Raw genomic sequence first — 10,096 nt, 5'->3', positions numbered from 1 at the left:
GGCGTAGAGCAGGCAGACTTTCCAGACTGGTTGCTCGTGGAGCTGGGGATCCCCTACCGCGCTGAGGATGTCCCCCTCTATCAGCTGGTGGCAGTGGGCTCCAGGGGCTGGGCTGGGCAGAGCGGCCAGGTCCCGGAGCTCTGCACAAGCACACTTGCTTTTCTTTCCACCTTATGAAACCTAACACTCCTGCAGAAAAGGGCATGAAGCATTTTTTGTACAGTGTTGCAAATAAATATAAATATCGAATGAGCTCCCAGGCCACTCGGATCAAGAATAGACCATGGCGGTGGTTCCAGAGATGCCCTTCCCATCCAGCCCTCCCCCTGCCAGTCGCTGCTGTGCTCTTGCCACCATTCCCGGCTTTTCTTACCGTCTCGTCCCCTGTCTGCGTCCCCCAGCGTGAGTGGAGTGTGGCCGGCTTTGAGCTTTCTGGGAGTGGAATTAGCATGTGCCCTTTTAGGTCTGGCTTGTCTGAGTGGACACTACTTCCCCAAGAGCCATGTGTCTGTGGCTGCAGTTCCGGCCTTTCCACCGTTGCCTGTGACACTCTATTTCTCCATTCTCTGGGCTGTGTGTGGATATGCTCTTTACAAACAATGCCACCAGGAGCGCTCTTTTTTTTTTTGGTGCCAGGGATTGAACCCAGGGCCACTTAACCATAAGCACATCCCCAGCTCTTTTATTTTTTATTTTGAGACAGAGGCTCACCAAGTTTCTTAGGGCCTCGCTGAGAGGCTGAGACTGATCTGGAACTTGGAATCCTGCCTCAGCCTCCCGAGTCGCTGGGATTACAGGCGTGTGCCACCACACCTGACCACATTCTTATTCCTGTTTCCTGGGCTCAGGTGCCTCTGCTTCTGCAGGACACATGCCTGGGGGTGGAACTGGTGCTGCAGGATACCTAGTGAGCCATTTCCCGGTGGGGTGGAGATGATTCCCTCTCCCATGTCCCCCGGCTTGTCTGTCGCAGCAGAACTCAGCACCGTCAGACTTCTTAGCTCCAGCCGTCCTGGGGGGTGTGCAGTCCTCATTTGTGGAAAACCTGTTCATGTCATGTCCCCCCACTTTTTCTTTTTCTTTTTCTTTTGGTACTGGGGATTGAACTCAAGCGTGTGCAACCACTGAGCCACTTCTCCAGCCCTTTTTACTTTTAATTTTGAGAAAAAGTCTTGCTGAGCTGCTGAGCCTGGCTTTGAACTTGTGATCCTCCTGCCTCAGCCTCCAGAGTCACGGGGATTACAGGCATGGCCACCATGCCCAGCATCTTTTCTCTTTGACAGGCCAGACTGGAATCTGCTTGTACACGCTGCTGGCTGCAGCTGGCGGGTGTTGCGGAACCCCCTCTGTGGCTTGCCTTCCTGCTTTGTCCGACGACACCATTGAAAGATGGGAAGCCCTTCATCTCATGCAGTCAGAGTGCCCGGCCCCGACTCTGTGATGAGAGTCTTATGAAGGTCACCTTCCCCACTTCAAGGTCATGGTGATTCTCTCCTTTGGCATCTCCTGCGCTGGGGACCTTGTGTGTTCGTCATCTCCCTATGCTTGCCCACCTGTGGGGACTGGCAGGGGAGGGCAGAGGTCTGGCAGCACAGCAAGGCTTCTTCCCCCGGGGTCTCGCTCTGTTCTGTGCTGCCCTGGTTCAGGTTGGTGAGGTCACAGGGGTCAGAGTGGGGATCAAGGGTGGACAATTGAGGTGGGTCTGAATAAGCGTCAGGGGTGGCAGAGGGCTAGGGAGGCCAGGGATACCATAACACCATCACCACCGAAGGGGACTCAGAGGTGGCCTTGGGCCAGCCTGGGAACCCCTCCTGGAGCCTCAGGAAGCCTGGTACATGACAGGCACTGCCCTGGGCCTTCCTCCAAAGAGGCTGGAGCTCTGCATATTGGGATTGGAGAGGCTGGGTCAGGCGCCCACCCTTGGGAGTCCAGGGGTGTGGCCACAGGGAGCGAGGGCCTTGAGGAGGGGGATGGGGTGGAGCTGAGGGGCAGATTTGGAACCTAGGAGCCCAGTCTGAAGGCCTGACAGTAGGGCGGGTAGAGCGGCTGGAACCCTGGGAAATCCTCTGCGCAGCTGGGAAGCAGCCAGCCTTCCAGGAATCTGGGCTTTGGGACTGGGGGCAGAGAGGACTTTAAGGGGCCCAGCAAACCCCAGAGCTGGGTCCCCAGCTCAAGGGCCTCTCTTGTGGGTGGGATGCTGTGATGTGCGTGGACCCTGGGGGCAGGGATCCCTGCAGAGCTCTGGAGGAGACTAGTGCCCAGGGAATGTCTAAGCCCCCTTTCTAGGGCCCGGGCTCCCACTGAGTGCAGGCCACACCCCAGGCCTGTGCGCAGCGGCCCCACCTGCTCCCCGCCCCCCCCAAGCCTGCAGGCCTGCTGCTGTCTGTCAGCTGGGGCCTGTGCTCAGTCTGACATTATTTACCGCTGCAGTTTCCTCCTCCTTCCAGTAACTTGTCCTCCAACTTCAGGCGGCCTCTGATTAGGCAGCGAGACCTCTAATCTCTCTCGGATCTCATTTACCGACATCAGGGCTCTTACTTCCTGTTGCTGGGCCTGGACCCAGGCACAGGGGTCAGCTCCCTGCCTGCTAGGCCCTCGCCTGTTAGGGGCCTCTGTTCTGGCCCCTCAGCCCACAAGGCAGGAGGGGTCAGACGCCAGGCATGGGATGTGGCAGCCATCAAGGGGTAGGTCCAGTGCCATAGACACTGGCCCAGTGAGGGCACAGGGTCGGGGATGAGGAGGCCACGGGCTCGAGGTCCAGCTCAGGGCCCTTTCTGTTCCTGCCTGCTTGGCGCATACCCATGGGGGACCCTTCCCCTGAGGCCTTCCCCTGCAGCCCCTTCTCCTGCTCCTACAGCCACCAGGTCAGAGTCCTGTGGGAAAGAGCTGGGAAGGCTCAGGAGATGGGCTGAGTGGGAGTCACGTGGACAGAAGCTGAGGCTTTGGCTCTGCTGCCTGGAGACACAGAACTCCAGGACCCACTCACCTGTCACCCTGGGTGGGCTTCCCCAACTACCGCAGGGGGGTCCTGGCATCTCAGTGACAAGGGGTGTGGGCGGGAATGGCGCCCAGCCCACTGAGGGCCTGAATCCAGGGAGAGGCAGATTCCCGATAGGGAATACAGGTGGTTCCTGACAGGAGGTTCAGCTCAGGACTTTGGACTTCGCTGTGGTGTGAAAGCATCTGGCAGGAACTGCACTTTGAATCTTGATCTCTTCCTAGACTAGCAGTGTATGCTGCCTTACTCTCTGGAGGTGCTGGGCGGCAGGGACGTGGCGGCGGAGGAAACCAGCGACCTCCCAGTGACGCTGCTGTCCTGCGGTGCTCCTTGGGGCAGATGGATTGACTGCCTGTCTGATTCTCAACATTTCCAATCTGTGATTTGTAAACCCAGGAGCCCCCACCAGGGCTGCACAATGCTGAACACCTACTGTGCGCAACACAAACGGCGCCGGCGCACTCCAGGTGCCGGCTCTCTGTTCAGAGAGCCTGGCCAGCTCTGAAGAGCATCTGCCTTCATCCCAACCCACCTGTCCTCTTGTCCCCTGCACCATAGGCAATTCTAATTCATCTCCCCCTGGAAGTCCTGCAGGGCTAGACAATGCCATTGCTGGGAGACAACCACGCATCCCAGGCCTGACCCCAGCAGCCGAGAACAGCCGAGACCATGAGAGGGATGCCGGTCACTATGGCAGCTTGGGAGGGGGATCTCGGGGAGGAAGGTTGGACACTGAGGTACCAAGACCCCTACCATAGTGGTGAAGCATGAGCTGTCTCCTTCACATTGTTCTCCAAAATGGGATCCAGAGGGCGATCCAGAGGCAGAGAGGAGGGGTTCTATACTTAGTCTTTTTTTTAAATATTTTTTTAGTTGTCAATGAACGCTTATTTCAATTATTTCTATGTGGTGCTGAGGATCGAACCCAGTGCCTCACACGTGCTAGGCAAGCGCTCTACCACTGAGCCACACCCCCAGCCCCCTATGCTTAGTCTTTATCCCTTTTCAAATACCTATCTTTTGTGAATATTTTACAATGCAAGTACTATATACATAGCCACGGAAACTCGTGATCTTTAAATAGCTACGCATGTGTTGTATGTCTGTATGTCTATATGTATTTTGGCACCAGGGATGGAACCCAGGGGTGCTTTACCACTGAGCTACATCCCAGCCCTTTTTATTTTTTATTCTTAGACAGGGTCTCCCTAATTTGCCCAGGCTGGTCTTGAACTTTCGATCCTCCTGCCTCAGCCTCCTGAGCTGTTGGGATGACAGGCAGGTGCCCTGCGCCCAGTTTGTGTGTTTCTTACTGGCAGGTGCACGGTCCGAACAGTGTGACGGTGTGCAGGTCGCTGTTTCCTAGCCTCTATCATTTCTTATCCCGAGCGGCTGCCCGCTGAGCTTGCTGTGCAGGTGTGGGATGAAGGAAGCCCCACTCTCAGGAACCTGGAGGGGCAAGTCCAGAGACGGCTTGACGGAGATCAGGTGGAGACGAGGGCGTGGCAGCACCATGGGTACGTTCAGGGATCAGGCCTCTGGTGGGCACGTGCCCCCACTGGGAGGAGGGCCTGGGGTGGAAGAGAGGGGCAGCCCAGGACTGGGGCTTCTGGCCAGGATGCCAAGAATCCCTTGCTGGGGACAGGGGGGTGGCACGTAGGAACAGCTGTATGATGACCCCTCAACCAGCTCGGGGACTCTTTGGGAGGTTGGTCTGCAGAGAGCCAAGTTCCATGGACACACTCGGTCCCACTCCTGCCAGGCCCAGGCCAGGGGCAAAATGTAGTTTGTGCTGCCGAGTGTTCCTGACCTAGCGAGCAGTTGCCACACGACACCAACCATCCTGGAAGTTCAGGTGCACTCCTAGTGTGCCTGGCGAACAGAGGCAAGTTGCCACTGGGGAAGGAAGATTCAGGAAGAAAAGTCCTCCAAGATCCACCCATAGGGTGCTAGGGTTAGGGTGCTTTGTCTCTGGCCCATGGCAGGACCTTGGACAGACGGCCAGGAGCTGGCAAGGCTAGGACCATGACCCCCATTTTACTGGTGAGAAAACTGAGGTCAGGGAGGTAGAATAACTTGCCAGCAAGTAGCATAGCCAAGATTGGAGCCCATGCTTCAAAGGTCTCTGCAGGACCCCTGTGGCTGTGAGGACCCCTTGTGCAGAGCCAGCAGGACCTGGAGGCTGAGTGCAGCCCTCTTTCTTTTCTGTACCTGAAGAAGTTCCATCTGGTTTTCAGCTTCTTCTTCCAAGAAGTCTCCCTTGATAGCCTCCCTCTGCCAAGATACAGGTCCCCTCCTTTGTTGTTTTTATTTTGGTGCTGGGGATTTAATCCAGGGGCACTTTACCACTGAGCTACATCCCCAGACCTTGTTTATATTTTTTATTTTAAGGCAGGGTCTTGCTAAGTTGCTCAGGACCTCCCTAAGTTGCTGTGGCTCACCTCAAACTTGCCATCCTCCTGTCTCAGCCTCCTGAGTTACTGGGATTACAGGTGAATGCCACCGTGCTCAGCTGACACTTCCCCTTCTTCCGGTGTCCTTGCACCTTCTTACCTTAGAGCAGCCTCTGTCACTGATCACTTGCCAGAGTCCCTCACTGGGCTTTGGGGTCCTGGAGAGCAGCAACTGTCTCTCATTCTCATTTTGGGGTCCCCAACATGATGGGCATTCAGAAAATACCTGAATAAACATGGATGAAAAACCTGCCAGCCGAGCATGGAGGAGGAGCTTCCTTGAGAAGAGGGGCAAGGAACCTGGAGAGAAGCAGAGGATGAACATGAAGAGATTGTGGGCCACCCGGGGCAGCCCAGCAAGGGCATCGAGCCTGCTGCGTGCAAGCGCCCACCTGACTTGTGGGATAGTGTGTGGGGTAGAGGACTGTGGATCAGACTGGGGGACTGGCAGGTCCTGGAGCAGAGGCATGCCAGAGCAAGCCTTCCTTCAGCAGGGCCGTTCCTGTGCTGACCCCGCTGCAGAGGAGGAGGGTGTGGAAGGCAGCTGACTCCCTGGCAGCCTTCTCCTGCCAGGCAGCACTGGGCCCTCACCAGAGCTCAGGACGCACTCCCCGGGGCCTGGAGTTCAGGGATTCATTCTCATTTATTCCCCGTGTGTTTACTGGGAATCAACTGGCTACTTAGGGGCCGTGTGGCATTGGCATTGGCCTAGGGGCTGGGGCTGGGTGCCTGAGGCCACTCCATGGCGGTGCTAGTGTCCTCCGCCCCATCCCTGGGCTGGAAGCCCCCCTGCCACCCTCTACGTGCACCGTCTAGGTTAAGCAGGGAGGCAGTCCCCTGGCGCTGGGGAGGACCCGGCCTGATCCTCCCCAGGAGCAAGACCGGTGAGGTGGGCTTCAGCAGCCCCGCCCTGGGCCCCGCACTGAGGCAGCTGTTCCCGGAATGGGGGTTTTAAACTTTTTGTTGTCGTTGTTGGCGCATATGCATGTGGTCTTAATTATTTACACGCAGCACTTATCTCCCCCAAATGTTTTATCCGGATCCGAGGGCGCGAGCGGCAGGCGCGGGGGCTGGGAGCAGCTGGAGCGGGAGCGCGGAGAACCGAGGAAGCGGGGCTGTACCGCAAATCAGCCCTGCAGCCGAGACCCGGTGGTGAGTGAAGATTGACCCTTTCCGGCACCGGCGGCCCGGGGAAGCCGCACCTGCGCCTCAGTCGGAGCGGGAGTCAACACCTGGGGCAGGTTTACGTCCTCTCTCGGGCTCTGGTCTGCGCAGACACCGCCGGTAGGGGGCGCCATGGCCAGAGACCCAGGCTGGGGTGCGTCCCTAGGGAACCGATCCAGCGAGAGGAGCTGCGTATCAGCAGGAGGTCTTAAGACCCGCTGGCTATTTTCTGGTAGGAGTCGGGAGGAGAGAAGGGGGGGGGGGGCTTTGGCATTCGCATCCACTGATTTCCCAGGCATTACCTGGCCTCATTTTAGCGCTCATCACTCCCTGGAAACAGGAGTGGTCTTCTGTGTCCACTTCATAGATGAGGAAACTGAAGTTCAGAGGAGTTACCGGTCTAAGGATCTCCAGCAGAGCAGGGATTGGTGTTCACGTGCATTCAGGGGCGGGTGATCACTCCGGGCAACTTCCCAAGAAGTTGAGCACAGTGAGCCCTCCCCCATCACTGCCCACCCCCCTCCCTGCTTGGTCCCTGCGTTTGGGCACCGCCCCCCTGGAGATTCCTGGAAGTGTCTTTGGACACGGACACAAACACACAAACACACACACACAAAGTCCTGATCCTTCCACCAGCCTACATGGTTTGCAGGGGCCCCCAGGCCAGCCTGGGCCTCCCAGCACAGGGTGCGCTCAGGTGTACACCATGCACGCTTGGCCACATGCCTGGGTCCCCTGCGCCCCGCACCCAGTAAGCCCCAGGGGTCCGCGGCTGAATCAGCTGCTCAGGTGGGGCGTCGGGAGTGCCCAGGTGGGAGGTCTACCTGGGGGAGCCAGCGACCGGGTGGGCAGCTAGGCGGGGTCCACCCAAGGTGCCGGAAGTGGGCGTTGGGACTTGGAGGTGCACCTGAGTCTCGGGTCCCTGCCCCTCACCCCTTCTCGGGGCGTCCAGAGGCCCCGGTCTCACTGGCTGCGAGGGCTGTGCGTGTCATTGGGGTGGAAAGGACTTGAACTTGCGCCTTGGCGGGAATCTTCCCCACCGGGGCTGAGTCGGGGCGAGCTCCTGTCCTCCTCACCCCAGACCCCTCGGGTGGCTCCGGGCCGGCGCGGGGACTCACTCGTGGCATCCGCTGAACTTCACCCCAGGCCGCGAGCCCAGCGCGCTGCGGATGGAAAGCTCTCGCAGGAGGGAGATTCCCGCGAGCTCCCGGGCGGCCTGGTAATTGGTTCATCGATTAACAGCCCGGGTGTAGGGGCGCTTCGGTGGGGGCGGGGCGGCTGAGTCAGGGGCCCAGCCCTGGGGAGATGTTACCGGAGCCAGGCGGGGAAACGCGTCCTGCCAGGCTGGGGAGAGCCGGGTGCCTCTCCAAGGTGGCGAGGATCCCTGGGGGGCCCGCGGCCTGCCGGGCCCCCCTTGGGCCCCTGGAAGAATTGGTTCCCACTAGCCAACCTGTTCCCACAGCCAGAAGTTGCCATGGTGACCCCTCCCACCTTCAGCTACAGCTTTTCCAGTAAAACCACTGCAGAAATCCATACTTCCCGACAGGCACGCCCCCGGCCCCCCACCCCCATCGCGCGGTCTGGAGCGGCCCGGAGTTAACCCTGCGCATGCCGGTGTCGGCTGTTTGGGGGAGACAGGGGAGCCCCACTGGCGGTGGGGGCCGTAGGCAGGAGAGAAGGTGGACGTGGGGGCAAGGCCGCCTGCCCAGTCACTCCTGCCTCTGGCTAGTGACTTGAGCAACTCCAGGAAGTTGGAGCAGAGAATGGAAGCCAGCCCCGACTTTGCCACCCGCCCCTCCTGCCTGGGAGGAGGCCTTGCTGGGGCCCACAGAGCCTGGGCTCCGGGCCTCAGGGAGGGAAGAAGCAACTCTCCACAGTGAGTGGGGCAGAGGTCCTGCCCAGCCTGGTTTTCAGGGCTGCCCTGCTGACTCCCCCACTCCTCCTTTGCCCCTCCTGCACAAACCCCTTTCCTGAAGGCAGAGTAGGCCGCTGGCAGGAGCCTGTGCTCTCCTGGGCTGTGGGACCCCAGAAGTCACTGGCCACTCAAGGTCCTGCATGTCCTCCCTGACAGGGATTGGGATCTGGGCTGCTCACAAGTCTGGGGAGGAGGCTCTTGGAAGGTTGGAGCCCCTGGGCCCCAGGGACAGGCTGCCAGGCCTCTGTCAGGGGAGGGGCCCTGGGGACACAGAAGCGGCCCAGGCCAGCCTCCTGCGCTGGGGATGGAGAGGGTGTGTTCTAATTGTTTTCTCTGTAGCCGGGATGAATAATTGAGAGGTCTTTGAAAAGAATTAATTAGCCGCTTATTGACTGTAAATGCTCTGCTGCAGATGATAAAGGGAAGGCTTGTTGCCTGCGTGGGGTCCTGCTGGGGCACAACAAGACTTGTCATTCACAGTGTTCCCTCTGCAGGACCTGGGGCTCTGCCTCAGCTTGGGACCTGGCCCCTAGTCCCTGGGGAGGGAGCTGGCAGGCTGAACCCTGGCCTGGCAGCCTGCTGTAGTTCTGCCTGGACTTCTGGTTTGGGGGGCAGCATCCCTGTTCCCTGCTCAGCCACAGCCTGCTCCATCTATCTTCCAAGAGGCAGGTTTGGGCTCCGGCCCCCTAAGGAGGGGGACAGGCCTCACTATTACCAGACCTTGCCCCAGGAGATTAGGCTCAAGTCCTGAGGCCAGACTCCGGGCAGGACCCCAGAATCTCAGAGAGAGGCACCACTGCTGAGGGACTCATCAGTCTGGCCCACCTACTGTGCCCCAACTGTTTTGGGGAACTCTGGAATGACAGGAAAATAAGCAAGCGTTCTGCCTGCCCCCGGGATGGGGGATGGGATGTGTGAACATGCCTGTCTTGGTGGGAGAAGACCTGCTGGAGCAGACCGGCTGGCTGGCTGGCTCGGAGGAAGCACTGCATTGCCCGGGGTCCTAGTCATACCAGGCGCTTCCCATGACGCTTCCTCCCTGCCAGGCCCGGCGGTGGTGCAGAGCATGTCACACATACTAACTGGTTGGATCCTTCCAAGAACCCTAGGTGGACCCTGTGAAGTCAGGGGGGTGGACATGTTTCCAAGCTGGGGCTACAGAGCCTCTGGACAGCACCTGGCACCTGGGCGGGAGTTTGTTGAATGAATGAGTGAGCGAGGGAATGAGTGGACGTGAGGTGGCCAAGAGGCGAAGCTGGGCCAACGCACCTTTTTATCTAGCTGGAGGACCCACCGCGAGGTGCCTGCCAGTCCCAGAGAGCGGCCCCAGGAAAGGCCTGGGGGGGCCTGGGATCCGTGGGGGAACAGAGGAGGCGGCTCCCCAGGGCCATGCTCAAGGTCAGCCCCTGTCTGAAGAGGGAGAGCCAGTTAGCGACCATTGCCCCAGAGAGCGGTGACATGGCCTGGCTGTGACCCCCGCACAGGGGGAGGGAGAGGCAGTGAGGGGTCTGGATGTGTGGGCAAGCTGGGGGATGGAACCGGGTGGAGGGGTCCCAGGGCTGGGAA

The 10,096-nt window shown here is 59.3% G+C and overlaps 1 long non-coding RNA gene across 7 annotated transcripts; it reads right to left on the bottom strand.

The window, feature by feature from the left end:
- Nucleotides 1-532: 532 nt before the first annotated feature.
- LOC306657233 lies at nucleotides 533-9,495 on the bottom strand. 7 transcript variants are annotated; one of them, XR_013762740.1, is made up of 7 exons: nucleotides 7,440-9,495; nucleotides 6,918-7,084; nucleotides 5,552-6,777; nucleotides 5,079-5,272; nucleotides 4,809-4,870; nucleotides 2,987-4,447; nucleotides 533-1,045 (listed from the first exon to the last, which is right to left on the bottom strand). It is a non-coding gene; the product is annotated as an uncharacterized lncRNA (long non-coding RNA). The 7 variants fall into 7 exon arrangements; XR_013762741.1 differs by having other exon boundaries at nucleotides 533-1,012; XR_013762744.1 differs by lacking the exon at nucleotides 533-1,045 and having other exon boundaries at nucleotides 2,683-4,447; nucleotides 5,552-5,677; nucleotides 6,654-6,777; nucleotides 7,440-8,984.
- Between the last annotated feature and the right edge of the window lie 601 nt (nucleotides 9,496-10,096).

This window comes from Sciurus vulgaris (genome assembly GCF_902686455.1).
Source record: "Sciurus vulgaris genome assembly, chromosome: 3".
Taxonomy (NCBI): Eukaryota; Metazoa; Chordata; class Mammalia; order Rodentia; family Sciuridae; genus Sciurus; species Sciurus vulgaris.
Note: the sequence above shows the minus strand (reverse complement) of the source record. Positions and strands in the feature narration are given on the sequence as shown.